At 44.6% G+C, this 21094-nt stretch overlaps 1 protein-coding gene across 1 annotated transcript in view; it reads right to left on the bottom strand.

Moving 5' to 3' along the window:
* The window catches only part of ATP8B3 (ATPase phospholipid transporting 8B3), a 1018530-nt gene extending 1002644 nt beyond the window's left edge, over positions 1–15886 (bottom strand). Inside the window, exon 1 of the mRNA XM_073686335.1 lies at positions 15739–15886. The gene's annotated coding sequence lies outside the window, so the exon portion shown is untranslated. The remainder of the gene's footprint in view (positions 1–15738) is intronic.
* Between the last annotated feature and the right edge of the window lie 5208 nt (positions 15887–21094).

Genomic DNA, 21094 nt, shown 5'->3' with positions numbered 1-21094 from the left:
CAGGGACAAATTCAATGGTACAATCATAGTCTCTATGGGGAGGCAAAATTTGTGACTCCTCCTCAGAAAAAAACTCTCCAAAAATCCTGAATAGGTACAGGTAATTCCCCTTTTTCCACCGCAGCAATACGTCCGTTACAACACTTGTCATAACACTTAGGGCTCCAGGACTTAATTTCATTGGTAGACCAATCCAGTACAGGATTGTGCAATTTTAACCAGGGCAACCCCAAAACTACTGGAGAAGGCAAATTATTTAATACTACCAAATCCAAATTCTCTTGGTGAACACCATTAATAGTGAGGGGAAATTCACAGACCTTGTGAGTAACACTCTTCAAGGGAGAGCCATCGACAGAAACCACAGCAATAGGGGATGACAAAGGTTTGGGTTATAATTTAAGTTTTTCCAAGAATCCCCCATCAATCACATTCAGAGTAGAATCACAATCCACAAATACCCGAAATTCAATTAATTCTTCCTGAGCAGCGGTAGTAGCAGATAGGAATACCCCCTTAGTATTTAAACAGGCTATACGGGCGTAACTGACCTTTTTTTTTTCTTTGTTCATACGAAGCACACAGTTCTTAATGAAATGATCAAATTTTCTGCAATAAAAGCACAAACCTTCAGAAAATCTGCAGTCTTTTTCCTGAGAGCGGGGTGCCATCACCGCAATCTCCATCGGCTCTCCAATGTCAGTACAGACCCTCTCAAGACTCGGAGCTGACATGGCAGAGGATTTACTCTCATTAACCCTTGCACGCAGTCTCCTGTCCACCCGTATAGCTAATTGCATTGCCTCCTGCAAGTTTCCGGGTGTGAGATAAGCAATCAGCAAATCATTAACCCTTTCACCTAGCCCCGCAAGAAACAAACTTTTCAAAGCTGAATCGTTCCACCCCACCTGGGCAGACCACCGATGGAAACGTCTCAATTCAGTCTCAGCTGATGAGACACGATCAGGATCATCATACAACAAACCCAAAGCAGAAAAAAAACTATCCACTGATCTAAAGCATGGATCACTAGGTTGGAGAGAAAAGGCCCATCCCTGAGGTTCTTTGCGCAAAAGTGACATTATGAACCCTATGCGCTGTGATTCATCACAAGTGGATCTGGGTCTCAAACGAAAATACAACAAACAAGCATTTTTAAAGGAAAAAAATTCATGTTGATCACCAAAAAATAAATCAGGCAAACGTACCTTTGGCTCCACAAAATGTGCTCCAGAACAGCTACTCACGTGTTGTTGGAACTCGGCCACCTCCAGGGAGAGTCCCTGCAGGCGTTGAGCCAAATCCTGAACTGACACCATGATGGAAACGGGAAGTCTTTCCTTAGAGATATTTTTAGGCTGGACTTACTGTTATGATCTGCTACAAACACTAAGGAAAGAAAGGAGATCTGTCCCTACAATAGAACTAAGCTAGATCCCTACGGTGTAACGGGGAACCTGATCCTGCGATCAGACCTGCTAAAGTCCTCGGCTAGTCTGTACGAAGACCTATAGATGCAAGGTAGGGATCCCTACAAGAACTAGGGACTGGGATAAAGTTGGACACCTCCTAGCAGAAATTGTAGCAGTAAAAGACAAACACACAACATAGAACATAAAGGTCCGAAGACCTAGCTAAACTGACTGAGAAAGGTACTTAGCACCAAGCTAGCTTAAGAGTAGAAATTACAATGAAGTCCAGCAAGGCCAGGAGGGCGGAGCAGAACTAAATAGGCAAAAAAGGTCATGTGACCAGCAAGATAGAAAAAACCTAACAGGAGAGTTCTAACAGTTGGAACCTTCGGCCAAGGCTGAGGTCCAGAGCACTCTGGAAGAGGTTTTCATCCAGGATATCTCTATACTTGGCCGCATTCATATTTCCTTCAATTGCAACCAGTCGTCCTGTCCCTGCAGCTGAAAAACATCCCCATAGCATGATGCTGCCACCACCATATTTCACTGTTGGGATTGTATTGGGCAGGTGATGAGCAGTGCCTGCTTTTCTCCACATATACTGCTTAGAGTTATTACCAAAAAGTTCTATCTTCATCTCATCAGACCAGAAAATCGTATTTCTCATAGTCTGGGAGTCCTTCATGTGTTTTTGATCAAACTCTATGCGGGCTTTCATATGTCTTGCACTGAGCAGAGGTTTCCGTTGGGCCACTCTGCCATAAAGGCCCGACTGGTAGAGGGCTGTAGTGATAGTTGACTTTGTGGAACTTTCTCCCATCTCCCTACTGCATCTCTGGAGCTCAGACACAGTAATCTTGGGGTTCTTCTTTACCTCTCTCGCCAAGGCTCAGTTTGGCCGGACAGCCAGGTCTAGGAAGACTTCTGGTGGTCCCAAACTTCTTCCATTTAAGGATTAAGGAGGCCACTGTGTTCTTAGGAACCTTGAGTAATGCAGTAATTCTTTTGTAACCTTGGCCAGATCTGTGGCTTGATACAATCCTGTCTCTGAGCTCCTTGGGCAGTTTCGTTGAGCTCATGATTCTCATTTGGTCTGACATGCACTGTGAGCTGTGAGGTCTTATAAAGACAGGTGTGTGCCTTTCCAAATCAAGTCCTATCAGTTTAATTAAACACAGCTGGACTCCAATGAAGGAGTAGAACCATCTCAAGGAGGATACCAAGGAAATGGACAGCATGTGAATTAAATATGAGAGTCTGAATCAAAGGGTCTGAATACTTATGACCATGTGATATTTCAGTTTTTCTTTTGTAATAAATTTGCAAAAATTTCTACATTTCTGTTTTTTTTCAGTCAAGATGGGGTGCAGAGTGTACTTTAATGAGAAAAAAAATGAACTTTTTAGAATTTACCAAATCACTGCAATGAAACAAAAAGTGAAAAATTTAAAGGGATCTGAATACTTTCCGTACCCACTGTAGCTGCTGGCTAACATGTCACATCACAGTACCTGTTCCAGAGTACCATAGTCTAACAGGCCACAGTACCTGGCACACCTGGAGGTCATCATGTGACCTTCAGCTGCCATGACAATGTGGCACCCCAGGGGTCTGGTTTCCACAGTAATAGCAGTATTACGTCTGTGAGCAGGTGGGAGGTCTCCTGGGCAGGAATCCTAAGCATGCCACACCTCCTGCCCAGTCCTGGGAGGGGAAGAACTTCCCCTACATAAACTGGGGCTGAGGCAGGGTTAGAGAAGAGGAGTTCCAGACAGAGACGGAGTCTGGTCTGGACACGCAGAAACAGGGACAGATAGACATCAGGAGCTCTGTAGGAGCCAAGGAGAAGCGCCAGGGGCTGGAGCTGTGCAGAGCTCGCCCTGGGAGAAGGTACTAAAACCGGACACAGGAGTCCGAGGCTGTGGGGACTAAGATATACCCAGCAGCAGAATCCATCCGGCAGGGGATTCCAGGTCCTCCGGCCATAAAAGCCCGGAGGCTCAGTCACAACAAAGGGACCAGCACCGCCATCCCGGAGCGGAGGCTAACAGGAGGCCCCAGGTCACCAGCCATACGGGTGAGCACCACACGGTATACCCAGGGACGTGGGCTACTTGTAACCGCAGAAAGCAGGGTAGCCAGGAAGGGTACAGACTAACGGGAAGGCCTACAACTCCACCTAGCCAGGGGAACTCCGGCTTACTCGCAGACTAACCAGGCCCCAACTACTAGCCAGTACTCCCGGGGGAATTTGCCTTGTACCATCAGTAAAGGCCCTGAACTGTACCCTCGCGTCTCCGTGCTTCCTTGTCGCACCGTTAGTGCTGGGACATCCACACCATCACTCCCAACATCACCCACATCCGCTGCCCTGAGGCCATACCTCTCCCGTTGGGGGTTATATCAACATTGCTGCACACCTATACCACCGGCCTCAGCGGTCTGCCCTGCAGCGGCGGTTTCATAACCGCATTCAACGGGTGGCGTAGTCGGACACTAATACCATCATACCAATAACTGCCACTTAGTTTGACCACCCTGGGCGCGGAACGGGTCACCGCCACACGAAGACTACTACCCCCATCGGATCCGGCTCCGGGTATCCCCCGCGCGCACGCGCGCCGCACTAAAGCATTGGCCCAGGGGGTGAGTCAACAACCCTCGGCTCCCCCGTGATCACATCACAGGGGGTGCCGGAGAGGTAAGAGAAGGCGCGCTCTCCCTCTCACTATTTTCTAAATGCCGCGATTGCTATTGATCGGCAACCGGAAGATAGCAAGCTGTTAACATCATCTTGAGCGCTGCGAGACCGCCTACTGTTGATAAACATTGGCGCTGCACAAAGCCCAGCAAGCGTCGACATTTACCGGTCGGAAACTGGTTAAAGTAGCACAAATAAGTATTAATATGCATAATGATCATTAAAACCAACAGCTGCAAAATATAAGAAAATGAAGTCTCCTTTTGAAGCACACTCATCCAATGGGAAGTCAGGCACAGTGGTGATTTCCAACCCCTCTAACATCCTCCCCCCTTGACCAGTGGCCTGCATCACCCAGCAAGTTACAAGATCAGTCAATGACATCTTCAACCAATCACGTGAAAGGCCATTATTAGGACACAGAGATACCGGGTATACAGAGAGGGAGGTGGAACATGCATATGGTCATAGGCACATTTATTAAAGAAGCACTCCCAACAAAGTTTATATCATGTTAATGTATTGCAGTCATCATAGTATATAGCACTGTGTACTTACAATTGCTCACTTTGCCTTTCTACCCAGTTAATTCTTCTCTTTTCTCTGCTCTTTATAGAAACAGTAAGTCTCTTGTCCCTGCATTTATCATCCCCCTCTTCCCCTTTAGATTGAGGTGCTCTGCTCCTCCCCCTGTCAGGGCCTTTTGCAGTGACTTATGACTTATACAGGGAAATTTGACTTCCTGTTTCTACATAGAGCTTAGAAGGATTCAGTTTTTAATCACGTGATGTCATAGATCTAAAGTAAAAGAGAAGAATTAACTGGGTAGAAAGACAAAATGAGCAACTTTAGAATATATATAATGTGATGATTGCAATATATTAAGAGGACAACAATTTTGATGAAAGTGCTTTTTTTTTTAAAGGGCCTGTACATTGCCCTTTAATATACAGTAAGTGCCTAGGACTATACGCTTGTGCTCCTCTTTACCTATCTGCCCAGCCTGCTTGTGTCACAGTACTGGGCTTTCTATTGACCAATACACTTGTCTTACATTGCCATCTAGTGACAGCAATTGACATTTCCTATAATTGTAATAGTTCTTGTTGACTTATCTGCTTTGATCACTGCATATATTTTTTTGCACCAGAAACTTTAGGGTCATCGTTGACTTTAATTTGTTCAATTTGATCAATTTGTGATTTCCTTTTATGCACCGAATATATCTTTTTAAAACAAAACAATCATTTTATATAATGTTATATAGATTAAAATAATTTTATATGTTAGAACACATACAGTGGTGGCCAAAAGTATTGGCACCCCTGCAATTCTGTCAGATAATACTCAGTTTCTTCCTGAAAATGATTGCAATCACAAATTCTTTGGTATTATTCTCTTCATTTAATTTGTCTTCAATGAAAAAAACACAAAAAAAATTGTCCTAAAGCCAAATTGGATATAATTCCACACCAAACCTAAAAAAGGGGGTGGACAAAAGTATTGGCACCCTTTGAAAAATCATGTGATGCTTCTCTAATTCGTGTAATTAACAGCACCTGTAACTTACCTGTGGCACCTAACAGGTGTTGGCAATAACTAAATCACACTTGCAGCCAGTTAACATGGATTAAAGTTTGCTCAACCTCTGTCCTGTGTCCTTGTGTGTACCACATTGAGCATGGAGAAAAGAAAGAAGACCAAAGAAATGTCTGAGGACTTGAGAAACCAAATTGTGAGGAAGCATGAGCAATCTCAAGGCTACAAGTCCATCTCCAAAGACCTGAATGTCCCTGTGTCTTCCGTACGCAGTGTCATCAAGAAGTTTAAAGCCCATGACACTGTGGCTAACCTCCCTAGATGTGGACGGAAAAGAAAAATTGACGAGAGATTTCAACGCAAGATTGTGTGGACGGTGGATAAAGAACCTTGACTAACATCCAAACAAGTTCAAGCTGCCCTGCAGTCCGAGGGTACAACAGTGTCAACCCGTACTATCCGTCGGCGTCTGAATGAAAAGGGACTGTATGGTAGGATACCCAGGAAGACCCCACTTCTTACCCCGAGACATAAAAAAGCCAGGCTGGAGTTTGCCAAAACTTACCTGAGAAAGCCTAAAACGTTTTGGAAGAATGTTCTCTGGTCAGATGAGACAAAAGTAGAGTTTTTTGGGAAAAAGCATCAACATAGAGTGTACAGGAAAAAAAAAGAGGCATTCAAAGAAAAGAACACGGTCCCTACAGTCAAACATGGCGGAGGTTCCCTGATGTTTTGGGGTTGCTTTGCTGCCTCTGGCACTGGACTGCTTGACCATGTGCATGGCATTATGAAGTCTGAAGACTACCAACAAATTTTGCAGCATAATGTAGGGCCCAGTGTGAGAAAGCTGGGTCTCTCTCAGAGGTCATGGGTCTTCCAGCAGGACAATGACCCAAAACACACTTCCAAAAGCACTATAAAATGGTTTTAGAGAAAGCACTGGAGACTTCTAAGGTGGCCAGCAATGAGTCCAGACCTGAATCCCAGAGAACACCTGTGGAGAGATCTCAAAATGGCAGTTTAGAGAAGGCTCCCTTCAAATATCAGGGACCTGGAGCAGTTTGCCAAAGAAGAATGGTCTACAATTCCAGCAGAGCATTGTAAGAAACTCATTGATGGTTACCTGAAGCGGTTGTTCGCAGTTATTTTGGCTAAAGGTTGTGCAACCAAGTATTAGGCTGAGGGTGCCAATACTTTTGTCCGGCCCATTTTTGGAGTTTTGTGTGAAATTATCAATAATTTGATTTTTGCTTCATTCTCTTTTGTGTTTTTTCCTTGCAAGCAAATTAAATGAAGATAATAATACCAAAGAATTTGTGATTGCAATCATTTTCAGGAAGAAACTGAGTATTATCTGACAGAATTGCAGGGGTGCCAATACTTTTGGCCAGCACTGTATTATATACACAAAAATATACAATGAGTTTAAAAATGTAGGAAAGGGCAGTATCACCAGAGGGAAAAAGGAATTGTATATATCCATTCAATATAGATATTTTCATACCTGCACTTTGCATCAGATTTATGTTACCCCTATTTTTGTTTGTAGGTTAAGATTTAGCTTTTTAGGGCAAGTAAATGGTATCATGTGTTACATACAGGTGCATCTCACTAAATTAGAATATCATGTCAAAGTTAATTTATTTCAGTTCTTCAATACAAAAAGTGAAACTCATATATTATATAGAGTCATTAATAGTGATGAGCGAGCGTGCTCACCACTGCTCGGTACTCGCCCGAGCATCCCACTGCTCGAGATGCTCGGCGCTCGCCGAGTATTTCCGGGGTTGCTCAGCGGGAGCTTGGGTCTCCTCCCTGCATGTTTGGCGCTCCTTACAGAGCCAATGAACATGCAGGGATTGCCTGCGACTCACTGTAATGCCGTAGCCATGTTGGTTGTGGCATTACAGTGAGTGGCTGCCCGCATAGCGTCATCGATTCTATATCAGACCTGGCGCCGCCATGCTCGTCACAGTCACTCCGGAATCAGACAGTGTAGGGAGAGGTGCTGCTGCGTCAGGGAGAGATTTGCTTGTGTATTAGCTAGTGTAGGGAGAAAAAACATACATTACACATATCCATCTTAACAAACAGTCCTTTTGAGGACTAACTAATCCATCTGCAGAGATATCAAGCAGGCAGTGTACATAGGCAGGCAGGGTATATAGCAGACTACAGTGCATATAGCACAAGAGGCTCCATTCCAGTTCTGCCTTCTGCTGCTGTTAGATATTTCTATACAAAGGCCCAGGTCTCAGGGGCCAGGAATACTTTTCTTTGGATCTTAATCCTCATTATTTGCTTAAAAAGCAATCCAGAGAACACCGTTTTTCTGTGCCATTTGCTTGCTGGCACTGCAGAATACAGCCAGGTCCTTTCCATATTACAGCGCTAAAAATCCAGCTATTTAAAACTGTGTTCTCTCCGTCACACGGATCACATATACGTTGTCAGAAAATACTGCCATTTCTGGCTTCCATTAAAAATTTCTTTCAGAGTGTCAGTGAAGCAATTCACAGCAGTTTGCTGTTCAAACTACTTACCTACAGGCCAGCTATTTGAAACTCTGTTTTCTCTGTCACACGGATCACATATAAGTTCGCTCCAAACTCAGTCATTTGTAGTGAGCATGGAAGATACTGTCCTCCATTTAAAATAGGCTAGGCACGTGGCAAGGGACGGGGAACTGGACGTGATGGTAATGGTGCATGCAGTGGCCGAGAACAAGGCCGTGGGCAAGCTGAAATTGTGCCACAACAAACACCCACATCTTCTCGCCTGACCTACCTGTCCCAATTTCTAGGGGACCACAGCACACCACTATTGAACCCAGAGCAGTGTCAAAAGGTTGTTGGTTGGATAGCGGATAATGCTTCCAGTCACTTAGCCACCACCACGTCTTCCACACGGTCAAGTCTCAGTAGCCGTGAGTCTGGACCGCATATTCCTCACCCTTATCCTCCTTCCTCCCACCATGCCGAGTACCCAGAGACAACTGATCCCACACTTGGACAGTCTGAAGAGATGTTCACTTTTCCATTTATAGATTCAGGCCTCTCGCCCGATCCACTTGAAGCGGGGCAAGAGGAGATTGCATGTAGCGATGCCCAAATATTTGAGCAGCCACCGTCACACAAAGGCGACGGTGGGAAAGTGTTCAAAGAGGTGGACGATGATGAGACACAATTGCCAGAAAGTTAGGAGGAGGACCAGGGTGCGGAAGTGGAAGACGAGGTGGTGGATGATATAGTAACTGACCCAACCTGGCAGGAGGACATGCAGAGCGAGGACAGCAGCACACAGGGGGAGGGAGGCAGAGCACCCCAACAGGCAGGAAGAAGCAGTGTGGTGGCCGCAGACAGAAGGCAGGTAACCGTTCTCCGTAACACCGACACGAAGGAAGTTGCCAGTACAACTGTTAGGTCTTCCCGAGTCTGGTTGTTTTCTAAAGACTCTGCCGATAACCCCAAAAAGGCCATTTGCACCACCTGCCAGTCCAGCATCAGCAGGGGTGGCAAAACGACCAGCTTGACCACCACCAGCATGATCAGGCACATGGCAGCAAAGCACCCGACTTTGTGGGCTGAACCCCAGGGTCCAGGAACAGTGTCTGCGGGTGGCACCATTGCTTCTTCCGCTGTTGTGCATGCAAGCCAATCCCCTGTCCATAGTGCATGCGAAGATGCCTCCTGCCCTGTACCTGTCGTTGAACACTCTAAAGTAGCAGCATCAGGAAGCACGTCCATGTCCTTGTCCCAGCACAGCGTTCAGTTGTCCATACCACAGTCCTTGGAACGCAAACGCAAATATGCAGCCAATGCCCCACAGGCCACACTACTAAATTCTCACATTTCATGACTGCTTGCGCTTGAAATGTTGCCTTTTAGGCTCGTGGAGATGGAAGCATTCCACAACCTGATGGCGGCAACCGTCCCTCGGTACTCGGTCCCCAGCCGCCACTATTTCTCCCGGTGTGCCGTCCCCGCATTACACAAGCACGTGTCCCAAAACATTAGCCGTGCTCTCAACAACGCAGTTACCCGTAAAGTCCACCTAACCACAGACACGTGGACAAGTGCTTGTGGGCAGGGACGGTACATCTCGCTGACGGCACACTGGGTTAACATAGTGGAAGTTGGGACCCAATCGGACCTTGGGACGGAACACGTCCTCCCGACGCCAAGGATTGCGGGACCTAGGTCAATCAGGGTTGCCTCCACGGTCTACAGCTCCTGCACCTCATCCTCCTCAGCCTCCTCCTTCTCTTCAGCCTCCATCTCTGAAATGACCACATCAGTCACAAGCTGGAAGCACTGCAGCACTGCCTCGGCCAGGCGGCAACAGGCTGTGCTGAAGTTAATATGCTTAGGTGAAAAACCGCACAATGCTGAAGAGTTGTGGACAGCTCTGAAAGAGCAGGCAGATCTGTGACTCACACCGCTGAACCTACAGCCAAGCATGGTCATGTGTGACAATGGCCAGAACCTGGTGGCGGCTCTGATGCGAGGCGAGCTCACACACGTACCATGCCTGGCCCATGTGCTTAACTTCATGGCTCAGCGATTTCTCAAATCCTACCCGGAGCTGCCGGATCTGCATGTTAAAGTACGCCACCTGTGTGCCCATTTTAGAAAGTCAGCTACAGCTTCCGCCGCCCTTGCAGTGTTTCAGCAGCGTTTGCAGCTTCCGGCTCACAGACTGTTGTGTGATGTCCCCACGAGTTGGAACTCTACACTGCAGATGTTGGGAAGGATTTGTGAGCAGAAGAGGACAGTTGTTGAGTACAAGCATCAACAAGGCCATCGATATTCAGTTCAGACTCCACACATAAGACCTCAGGAGTGGACATGGATGTCAGATATATGTACCATCCTCTAAAATTTTGATGACTCCACCAAGATGGTGAGCACCATAATTAGCTTCACCAGCCACTTCTCTGTCTTCTGAAACGCTCTCTGCTCACAATCAAAGAGGATGCATTGCAGACGGAGCACGATGAGATGGAGCAAGGAACCATACAGGGTGATTACACACAGCCAAGCCTCATCTCATCCCAACATGGATTGGGTGACAATGAGGAAGAAGCAAAGGAGGAGGAAGGACAGGAGCTAGTTTCATGCACTATAGACGGTACTACCTGTACAGCTGTCATACCGTCTGTTCAGCGTGGATGGCCAGAGGACAGAGAGGAGGAGGAGAGCATGGTCAGTCATCCTCTTGGTGAGGACACGGAAGTCTTGCCTGTTAGTAGTCTGGCACGCATGGCTGAGTTTATGTTACGCTGCCTTTCCCATGACCCTCGCGTTCTCAAAATTTTGGGTGACAGTCATTACTGGTTGGTGACACTTCTAGACCCATGCTACAAGGAGAACTTTATATCTCTTATTCCTGAGGCGGACAGGTCTACAAAAATGGGGCAGTACCAGCAGGCCCTTGTTGCGGAACTATTAAAAAAATTCCCATCTGAAAACACTGGCGGCAGAGGGCACACTTCGTTGGACAACCAAGGAGTACAGGTGAGAGAGACACAACTTCAATCCAGCAGAGGCAGGGGAACACTGTCAAAGTTCTGGGAGAGTTTTCTTAGACCCTCCCATCGCACAGGCCCTGAGGCGCGGTGTACTCTCACAAGGAGTGCAAAGTTTTGGAAGATGCTGAGGGAGTACCTTGCCGACCGTACCAACATCCTCCGTGATTCCTCTGTGCCTTATAATTATTGGGTATCCAAGCTGGATACGTGGAATGAACTGGATCTCTATGCCTTGGAGGTCCTGGCCTGCCCTGCTGCCAGCGTTTTATCAGAGCGGGTTTTTAGTGCCGCTGGTGGAATTATAACTGATAAGCGCATCCGCCTGTTAAATGAAAATGCTGACAGGCTGACTCTTATAAAAATGAACAAGGGCTGGATTGGGCCAGACTTCTCAACACCGAATGATAGCAGTGTAACATAAACTCAAATCCAGTGTCTTTTCTTGGGAGGTGTATTCCAATGCACCTTTTCACACCCACACATGGGTATACGCTTCCTTATTTTGGCTATTTGCTCTTGTCCTCCTCCTTCTCCTCATCCTCCACCACCATATCACCAGGGTGACCGTGGTCCGTGATGCAACACCCACATAATTTTTTTAAAGGGTGTTTATGTTTTTATACAGTATGTTCATGTATACCCCCAGGGGTAAATGTTTGTCAGCCCATACAATTAGTGCATGGGCATTACAAGTATAGGAGGCCCGCTCCTTTCAATGGGAACATTTTTTTATGAGGCCCTCCTCCACGTCTCTTCCAAGGGGCATTGAAGTGCCTCCAAATTTTTGGCAGCCCTTGCATTCACTGCATAGGCCAACACTATGGGAGACTCTCTCCTTTCTAATGGGAATTTGTCATTACTGTGGCCCTGCTCTGTGTGTCTTTAAATTCTTAGTGGGGTTTTTCCTAAAAATGGTCAGCCATTGGACTCACTGCATATTCTATAACGGTATAGCAGACTCTCTCCTTTCTAATGGGAACATGTTGTACCTTGTTACTGTGGCCCTGCTCCGTGTGTCTTTAAATTATTAGTGGGGTTTTTCCTAAAATTGGTCAGCCGTTGGACTCACTGCATACCCTATAACTGTATAGCAGACCCTCTCCTTTCTAATGGGAACATGTCATACCTTGTTACTGTGGCCCTGCTCTATGTGTCTTTAAATTCTTAGTGGGGCTTTTCCCAAATTTTGGCAGCCCTTGCAGTCACAGCATGGGCATTACCACTATAGGAGACCCGCTCCTTTATAATGGGAACATTATTTTTACTGAGACCCTCCTCTATGTCTCTTCAAAGGGGTATTGGGTTGCATCCAAATTTTTGGCAGCCCTTGCAGTCACTGGATACGCAATAACAGCATAGGAGACCCACTTGTTAATAATGGGAACAACAAAGCATAGCCGGCTGATGGCTCTCTAACAATAGCTAGGGCCGACTGCTAGCCTTTTAAGAATAGTAAAGGCCGTCTGATGTCCCTATAAAAATAGGCTTTATGACTTTCAGAGTTCCTCCATCATAAATAAAAAAGGATATGTCTGATGATGTGTCACACACCATATTGCCAGATAAGGTTGTAAAATGTTAAAATAACATTTCCTGGTGAATGCATTTGTCTTAAAAAATAACGTAAAAAAAACAAAACAATAGGATCTTTCTTTAGTATAAAAAACAGCGTCACCAATTTAACCTCAATGTAATCACATTGTTCAGCTCATGCACCTCCTCCTCCATCTCCGAAATGACCACATCAGTCACAAGTTGACAGCACTGCAGCACTGCCTTGGCCAACCGGCAACAGGCTGTGCTGAAGATAACGTGCTTAATGCTTCATTGACAAACCACCCAGTGCTGCAGAGTTGTTGAAAGCTGTAACACAGCAGCCTGATCTGTGGCTCTCACCGCTGAACATACAGCCAGGCATGGTCGTGTGTGACAATGGGCGGAACCTTGTGATGGAGAAATGACAGCCGGGGTAGATATGGTTTTCCTCCATGCCAGTCCTTTCACCAAGCTAAAGAATATGGCTGTGGTGAAATACAACTCCCACTGAGAAGCTGTTTCAGATTGAAAAAAAATTGTGCCCACCAGAGGATTTGATTCTGAGGGCTAATTTTTCTCACCTGCTCAAGAGCCCCATAGCAGCTGCAAAGTTAGCGCTATCATGAACTCTACTGAGGTAGAAGCCAAGGCACACCAGAGGATTCTCTGGTGGGACCGTCCAACCCTGCCGAGAAGCAGTCCTGGCTAAGAAAAGTGTGTGGGAAGGTTCCCGGACACTCTATGGCTGCTTTTTTACTGAGGAGGAAACACACGCAAACACGGGGAGAACATACAAAGTCCTTGCAGATGTTGTCCTTGCTGGGATTTGAACCCAGGATCCCAGCGCTGCAAGACTTCAGTGCTAACCACTGATCCAATGTGCTGTCATTCACCCTCTAATATCTAACAGGCTGGAGAAACTTGCACCTACTGCCACTCTATCTTCAGCTCCTTTGTGAGAAAATGTATTTGGGCAGCCACTCAGTCTACCAAATAAAATTCCTGAGAAGGAAATTGGGGATGGCTTTGCTACTGGTACTGGGGGCAGTGCTAATACCATGGTGTCGTACCATAGTTTGCTGGAAATATTCCAGGTTGGTAGGAGGCAAGCAAATTCCCACAAAAAAGTACCAGCAGTAATGTTCAGGCCACATTTCAAGTGCAAGCAGCTTTAGAGGACTTCCTGGGAGAAATGACACGCAGGGTAGATATGGTTTCCCTCTATGCCAGTCCTTTCACCGAGCTAAATACAACTCTCAGCAAAAAAGTTGTGGACTGGCTCCGTACCGTCCCTGGCCACTTTCACCTATCCACGTGTTTGTGGTTAGGCGGTCCTTCCCAGTAAGTGCACTGGGGAGGGCACGGGTAATGCTGTGGGACCCGTGCTTGAGGAAGGCGGAGGCGATACCGGGAAATATAGTGGCGGCTGGGGACCGAGTATGGACACCCGGCCGCCGCCGACATGAGGTTGTGAAAAGCTTCCACTTCCACAAGCTTAAAAGGCCATATTTCAAGTGCAAAGAGCTACCCAGAAATCTGGCAGTTTAGTGTTGCGGCCTGTGAGTGGGTGGGTGGCTGGCTGCATACTTGCACTTGCATTCCAAGTAACAGAAAACTAAGGAGATGGTGGCCTCTATCATCATCATGGCCTCACCTCGGCACTATGAACTCTCCTGAAGGAGAAGCCAGGGCCCACCGGAGGAGTCTCTGGTTCTCTGGTGGGCCCGTCCAACCCTGCCGAAAAGCAGCCCTGGCTAAGAAAAGTGTGGGGGAAGGTTCCCGGACACTCTATGGCTGCTTTTTTAAAGTGGATCGGCCATGCTTATGCATGTTATTTCTCAAAACGCATTACAGATCAGGCCATTGTCCAACTCTGTATTCAAGAAATTAAATGCGCAAAGAAAGATGTGTGTGTGTGTCAAACCACCACCGACAAGGGCGAGTTGATGTTGGACGGGCTGCCATTGCTTCTGCAATGTGGTAAGAATTTCGTGTCAATAGCACCTTTAGAAATACATTTACTTAGAAAATTGGTGACGTGTTCAATACTTATTTTATCCGCTATATTGGGGCCACAAAGGGGGATATTATCAATATGTGAAGGTTACAAAGGAAGGGAATTAATCATATACATAGACCACAAAGGAAGGGGGGATTATACATATATGGAGCCACAAATGGAGCGTTATTCATATATGGCTGCGATAAGGAGGTATTATGAAAGAGAACCTAGTCGGAGATTCATGTTGCCTAACCTTGGGCAGCATGAATCATGCATTAGCTGGGTTATCACAGCCATGTATGTTTTAAGCCGGCTGGAGACCACGCATCTTGAATGACAAGTTGAAGAGGCAGGTCCCCAGGGGCTTGTACCTACCTCACTCACTATAGGTCTTTTCCTACACACACAGAGAGACCTGTCAGTCCTTCGAAGCAGGGTGCAGAGAAGCCATCTAGGACCTGCATCGGACTAGGCATCCAAGACATGTGGTCAACAGACAACTTTTGAAAGTATACTTTCTCTGATAAGCCACTGCATATTAGAGTAAAACATACCCAACTTTGATAATGTAGCCGGTGTCAGATTCATGCTGCTCATTGTTACAGCAGCATGAATCAGCTGACAGGTTTCCTTTAAGGTGAGGTCATACCTATAGAAATGACTCCTACTTCACTCATCTTCCAAACAGTCCTATAAGAACGACCTCTCACTTGTATTTTCTTTCTATATAAATACCTAGCACGAGGGGAGGACATGACTAGTTGATAAAGCTACACTGACACTTTTTTGTCTTCACTAATTATTTCAAAAATTAATTCTATAAAGGGAAAATGAATAAAGTTTCTTTAATAATGCAGAGCAATATTTTACATAACACACTGACCAGGATATAAGCTGGAAAAGAGCAGACAACCTACTAATTGGCTTCTAACAATGATGTGTAATTGTCATTATAGGATCCACATGAATCTTATTATTTCTTGCTAAGATTTTTTGGAAAGAAGAAAGATTTGCTTACCGTGGATGAAAAGCTGCTGGAGTTTAGGCAACTTGCAATGAGCAAAACAAGGATCGATGCAGTGCGTAGATTTTATCCAGCTGGCTCCACCCTATAGATCGGTTCCCAGGTTTCCTACAGTCATGTTTCTCATACACCTGTTCTCATGAGGTCTGCAGTGTGCACGCAAAGCTATGCAAAGTGATTTTCCTCTTCAATACTCCACAAAAAGGCATTTGAGAAGTGGGAAATCTGATACTGAATAATAGTGGAGTAATACAATACCGTAGGAGTGGAAGACTTTTTATCTTTACAGAACTTAGAACATTGAAATACAAGGTAAATATATTGTTACGGACAAATGAAATTGTGGAGTGTGGTAAAACCTAATTTTTATCAGACAGCAAATGTTAAGCGGAATGAAATTTGTAACACGGCTTCTTTTTTCTTTTTATAGTTTTTTAAGCTTTTGTGGCCCCAAATGTGGCTTCTGACTCACAATTATTACTCCTGTGATTTTTTTTGTCCCTTTTATTAGTAAATAGCAATGTGTATGCAGAGTGTGTATTGCAATAGTCACCAGTCACTGTCTTCTGCTGATTCCAGTGCCACTAAGATGTCACGTGACCATATTTGAGTGTTTCTGAATCACACAGTGTCTGCCGTGTCAAGTGGAACTCTCTAGCCCCGTTTTTAGTCTCATAGACCTACACTGAGGAAGTGACATCCGCTCCACACAGAAGACACTGTTTTATTTGGCAAGGTCACAAACGTGGTCACATAATGCTGGAGTGGACATGAGTGGCATTGGAAATGGCAGTAGATGGGAACCGGTGAGTATTGCAATACACTCTCTGAATACACATAACTATTTGCTAAAAAAAAGGAAAATCATTAACCCTCCGTCACATACAATATCTGTTCTAACGAGTTCACATACAATGTGACTGTCAGGCGCAGGCTAGAAAAATACCTATAATATCTAATGTTTGCAATTTCAGTGCTCTAAAAGTGATCAGTGACCTTCATAGGGATGTAATAAAATAGACTACACATAATCAGGTGCAAAAAAACCATTTACTTAACATAAAACTAATAACTCTGAAATACAAACATTTCAAAACTCCCGCCAAATAGTCCCCAGTTCGACTCTGTCCAAAAACTCTACAAAGAAAATTTATGGAAACAAACTTAATTTTAAGGTACCTTAAGTACTATTAAACACATATTCAATCAGAATTAGATCCTTAAGTTTCCCGAGAAAAATTACACTTGCAGAGCAAAGAGCAAGAATTACACAGCATTTTTGCATGTGTCAGGCAGATTGCATTATGACATTTGTGACATTCATAATTTGAAAGCCTTCTGATTCCGCTTTCCGTGGTGCAGGTGGTGCATCTCCTTCTTTTGGGAGGTGGTGCAGGTGGTGAATTTTCACTATCATCTTCTGGGCGGAATCTTTTGAGCTGAACTTGAAGGCGAGAGGGGATACCGTTTGTTTTCATACTTCTCCTGCGTAGCTCTCCAAGCACTAGTTCATGGGCCAATTTTTTCAGATAGAATCGTCTACGGAGTGGTTCAAGCTTGTTTTCAAGGTAAATGACTTGTGAATTTATACCACCCAAATTCAACATAGCAAAAAATATGACCATTGGCCAGCGTTTGGTGTTTCTGCTGACGTTGAAAGTTGAGCACATCTGATCAGCTGTATCAACACCCCCTTTGGTTGCATTATAAAATGTAATTATCTCCGTTTTTTTTGTGCCTCAGTCCCAGGATCGATGGCATCATCATCATGAAGTGTTGATAGAAGAAGTACAATTTTTTTTGCTTGTGGTACATAGGAAACCAAAACCTTTCCTTTATGGAATGCAAACATACTGCTGTACTGTTGTCTCCCTTTCACACTTACAAACTGTGTAGGCAATTCTTTTTTATTTTTTCTTACAGTTCCGACATATGAAAGCTTCTGCATTTTCAGATAATCAATCAGATCACAATTTGAAAACCAATTGTCAGCTGTTATATTGCGACCCGATCCAAATAAGGGCTCAGCCAGTCTTTTTACAACATCACTGGGTTTGTTGCTGACACAGTTAGGACCTTCTGGTTGTTTTCCTGCATAAACTTCCAGGTTGTAAGTGTAGGTCTTACTGGCATCAACAAGGGCATACATTTTTATTCCATATTTGTTAGGCTTTGATGGAATATATTGACGAAAGGCACATCTACCACGAAAACCAGGGAGCATTTCGTCAATAGTGAGATTCTCCCCAGGGCAATAGCTTTTTTTACAGTTTTCAACAAATTTTTGGAATATATCACGAATTGGAGCAAGTCGGTCATGTGTTTTACGTTCGGTTCGGGTAGTTCTGTCGTCAAACCGAAGGCAACGAATTAGAAGCTTGAATCTGTTTATGGACATAACAAGGCCAAATTTTTCAACTACATCCCCATCTTTACTCCAAAGTTCCTCCAAACTTTGTCTATTTGCCCTATAAGCTCCTGCAAGGTATAATAATCCAAAAAAAGCACGCAGTTCTATTTCATCTGTGGCCTTGATGGTTCTGTTGCAGATGAACTTGTCCTTTATAATGTCTATATATTGGTTGGTATATGTGACAATAGAGTCCAGAATGTCATCTGTGAATAAACTATTCCAGCATTCAACTGCAGTTTTTGCATTACTTGCAGTTCCTATAACTGCAGGAAGGTGAGTAATAATGTTTTGAGGTTCCCTACGTTTTTTCTGGAGTGGCTTCTTGTTCCATTGGGTTTTTTATCTTTTCCCATATAATAAGATTCTACATCTTCATCCTCATCACTGTCACCATCTTGCTCTGTTTCAGAATCCACTTCACATACTTCCACCTCATCATGAGAATCAATCTCACTTTCCTCTCCTAAATCCTCATTCAGTGTGGGGTCTGCATCATCTAACAGCATGTTTGTTACTTCCTCAACATCAAGGTTTTTTGATAAATTGTACATTTTCCTCTCCATTTCAGCAGATAATCTGAAGCAAGAGAAGGAATATGTGTTAGGGAACTACTGTATATGCTTGAGCAGCACACTTTCTTTTTTAATCTGCCTTATTTCTATGAAATATCCTCACACTTTGTGCTATACATTCATAAAACAAGCTAAATAAACAATTGTGATGAATAAAAACATAAAATACCAACCTTATTGAGTGTGACGTGTCCACATACAATGAGCCAGTTATATCTGTCCTCCTGAAGCTCTGCAATCCAACTGTGGTATGAGGTTTCACAGAGCTGCTAGAGACAGGAGACTACCTGGAGGGAGGGGATTTCCTCACAATCTGGTGAGGAAGGAGAAATTAAAGTAAAAGAGTTGTGCCTGTCAGGCCTATTGTATGTGACGGAGGGTTAAAAAAATCACAAGACTTTTCCTTAAAGGTTTGGATTCAATGAGTTTCTATATATCTCCTGTTGGCCAAAAATATGTGTACACTTGGCCACCACATCTTTGTGAGTTTGTTGGGCATCATAAAAGTGTTTTTTTCAAACCTATCTACCTCTTCCACACTATACTTGACAGACTATGCCTTTATGGACCTCACTTTCTATCCAGAAGCATGTCATGCTGCAAAAGAAAAGTGCCTGTCCCCAATTATTACAACACAGTTGGAAATGACAATCCATTAGGCATTGTATTAGGTACTGTCTGTATCGTTCTTTGAGTAGCTCCCAAACCACATATGTCCATCATATTGCACAGTAGTGAAACATGACTCATCACTCCAGAGAACACATTTACACTGCTTCAAAGCCCAGTGGCAGCATACTCCATACCATGCCAATACTTCGCTTTGTATATAAGACATGAGTGTGTACAACAACTCGACCACGTAATTTAATTTTATGATGCTTTTATCACTGACGAGCAAAAAGTAACAATGTTTTGAACTTTTGACTTTCAGGCTCCATACAGTGGCTTGCGAAAGTATTCAACCTCCTTGGCTTTTTACCTATTTTTTTAACATTACAACCCGTGTTTAAGAATTTTTGTAATCTGATTTGTCTGTCATGTATCAGCACTAAATAGTCTAAGTTGGTGAAGTGAATTGAGAAAAATATAGTCATACATTAAATTTATGGGATAAAATAAAGAAAAATTGGCATGTGCATATGTATTCATCCCTTTTGTGATGAAGTCCCATTTCTGGTGCAAGTCATTACCTTCACAAGTCACATGCTTAGTGAAAGGAAGTCCACCTGTGTGCAATCTAAGTGTCACATGGTCTGTCAGTATATACACACTTTTCCCAAAATGGCACAAAGGCTGCAACACCATTAAGCAAGAGACACCACTAACCAAACAACACAATGAAGACCAAGGAGATCTCCAAACAAGTCAGGGGCAAAGTTGTTGAGAAGTACAAGTCAGGGTTAGAGTTATAAAAAAGTAACCCAATCTCTGATGATTCCCAGGAGGACCATCAAATCCATTGTCATCAAATGGAAATAACATGGTACCACAACAAACCTGCCAAGTGAGGGCCGCCCACCAAACTCTCAGACAGGGCAAAGGGGGCATTAAAGGGAATCTGTCACCATTTTGGAGCAGACCTGTACTATGGCCATACAGGGTATAGAAAAGTAAATCTATACTTACCTGTATGGCCCATAGTAGACGTTTGATTGCAGAGAAATGCAATTCAATCAATTCTATTTTGTACAGGCTTGGCGTCCGGGGGACGACAAGTAATCACCACCTATGTGCTTATTATTCCCCCAAATTCCCACCTATATGCTTAATTATCATATTCCCCCCTCTCCTGCACGTCACAGGGCCCTGTGATGTGCACTGTGCCCCCTGACTTCCCGGGCATGCGCAAAGCGCCGCTCACATAGAGCGCGCTTTGCTTCATCCCGGCCTTGTCTCTCTGTGCACTGTGCCGCAGGTTTCTATTGCGCAGGCACCGGGGAGTCAGTTTCACTTCCCGACGCCTGCGCAATAGAACCCTGCAGCGCAGTGCACAGAGAGACAGGGCTGGGATGAAGCAAAGCGCGCTTTATGTGAGCGGGGCTTTGCGCATGCCAGAAAGTCAGGGAGCACAGTACTTGTCACAGGGCCTGTCACAGAACCCTGTGACATGCAGGGGAGGGGGGGAATATGATAGTTAAGCATATAGGCGGGGATTTTGGGGAATAATAAGCACATAGGTGGGGATTTCTTGGCCTCCCCCGGACGCCAAGACTGTACAAAATAGAATTGATTAAAGTGCTTTTCTCTGCAATCAAACCTCTACTATGGGCCATACAGGTATGTATAGATTTACTTTTCTATACCCTGTATGGCCATAGTAGAGGTCTGATGAATCCAAAGTGGTGACAGATTCCCTTTAATC

Source organism: Phyllobates terribilis, unplaced genomic scaffold (genome assembly GCF_046119375.1).
Source record: "Phyllobates terribilis strain yellow unplaced genomic scaffold, ASM4611937v1 Scaffold_1__5_contigs__length_1240528914, whole genome shotgun sequence".
In the NCBI taxonomy this organism is placed as follows: domain Eukaryota; kingdom Metazoa; phylum Chordata; class Amphibia; order Anura; family Dendrobatidae; genus Phyllobates; species Phyllobates terribilis.
This window is presented reverse-complemented; position numbering and strand designations above follow the sequence as displayed.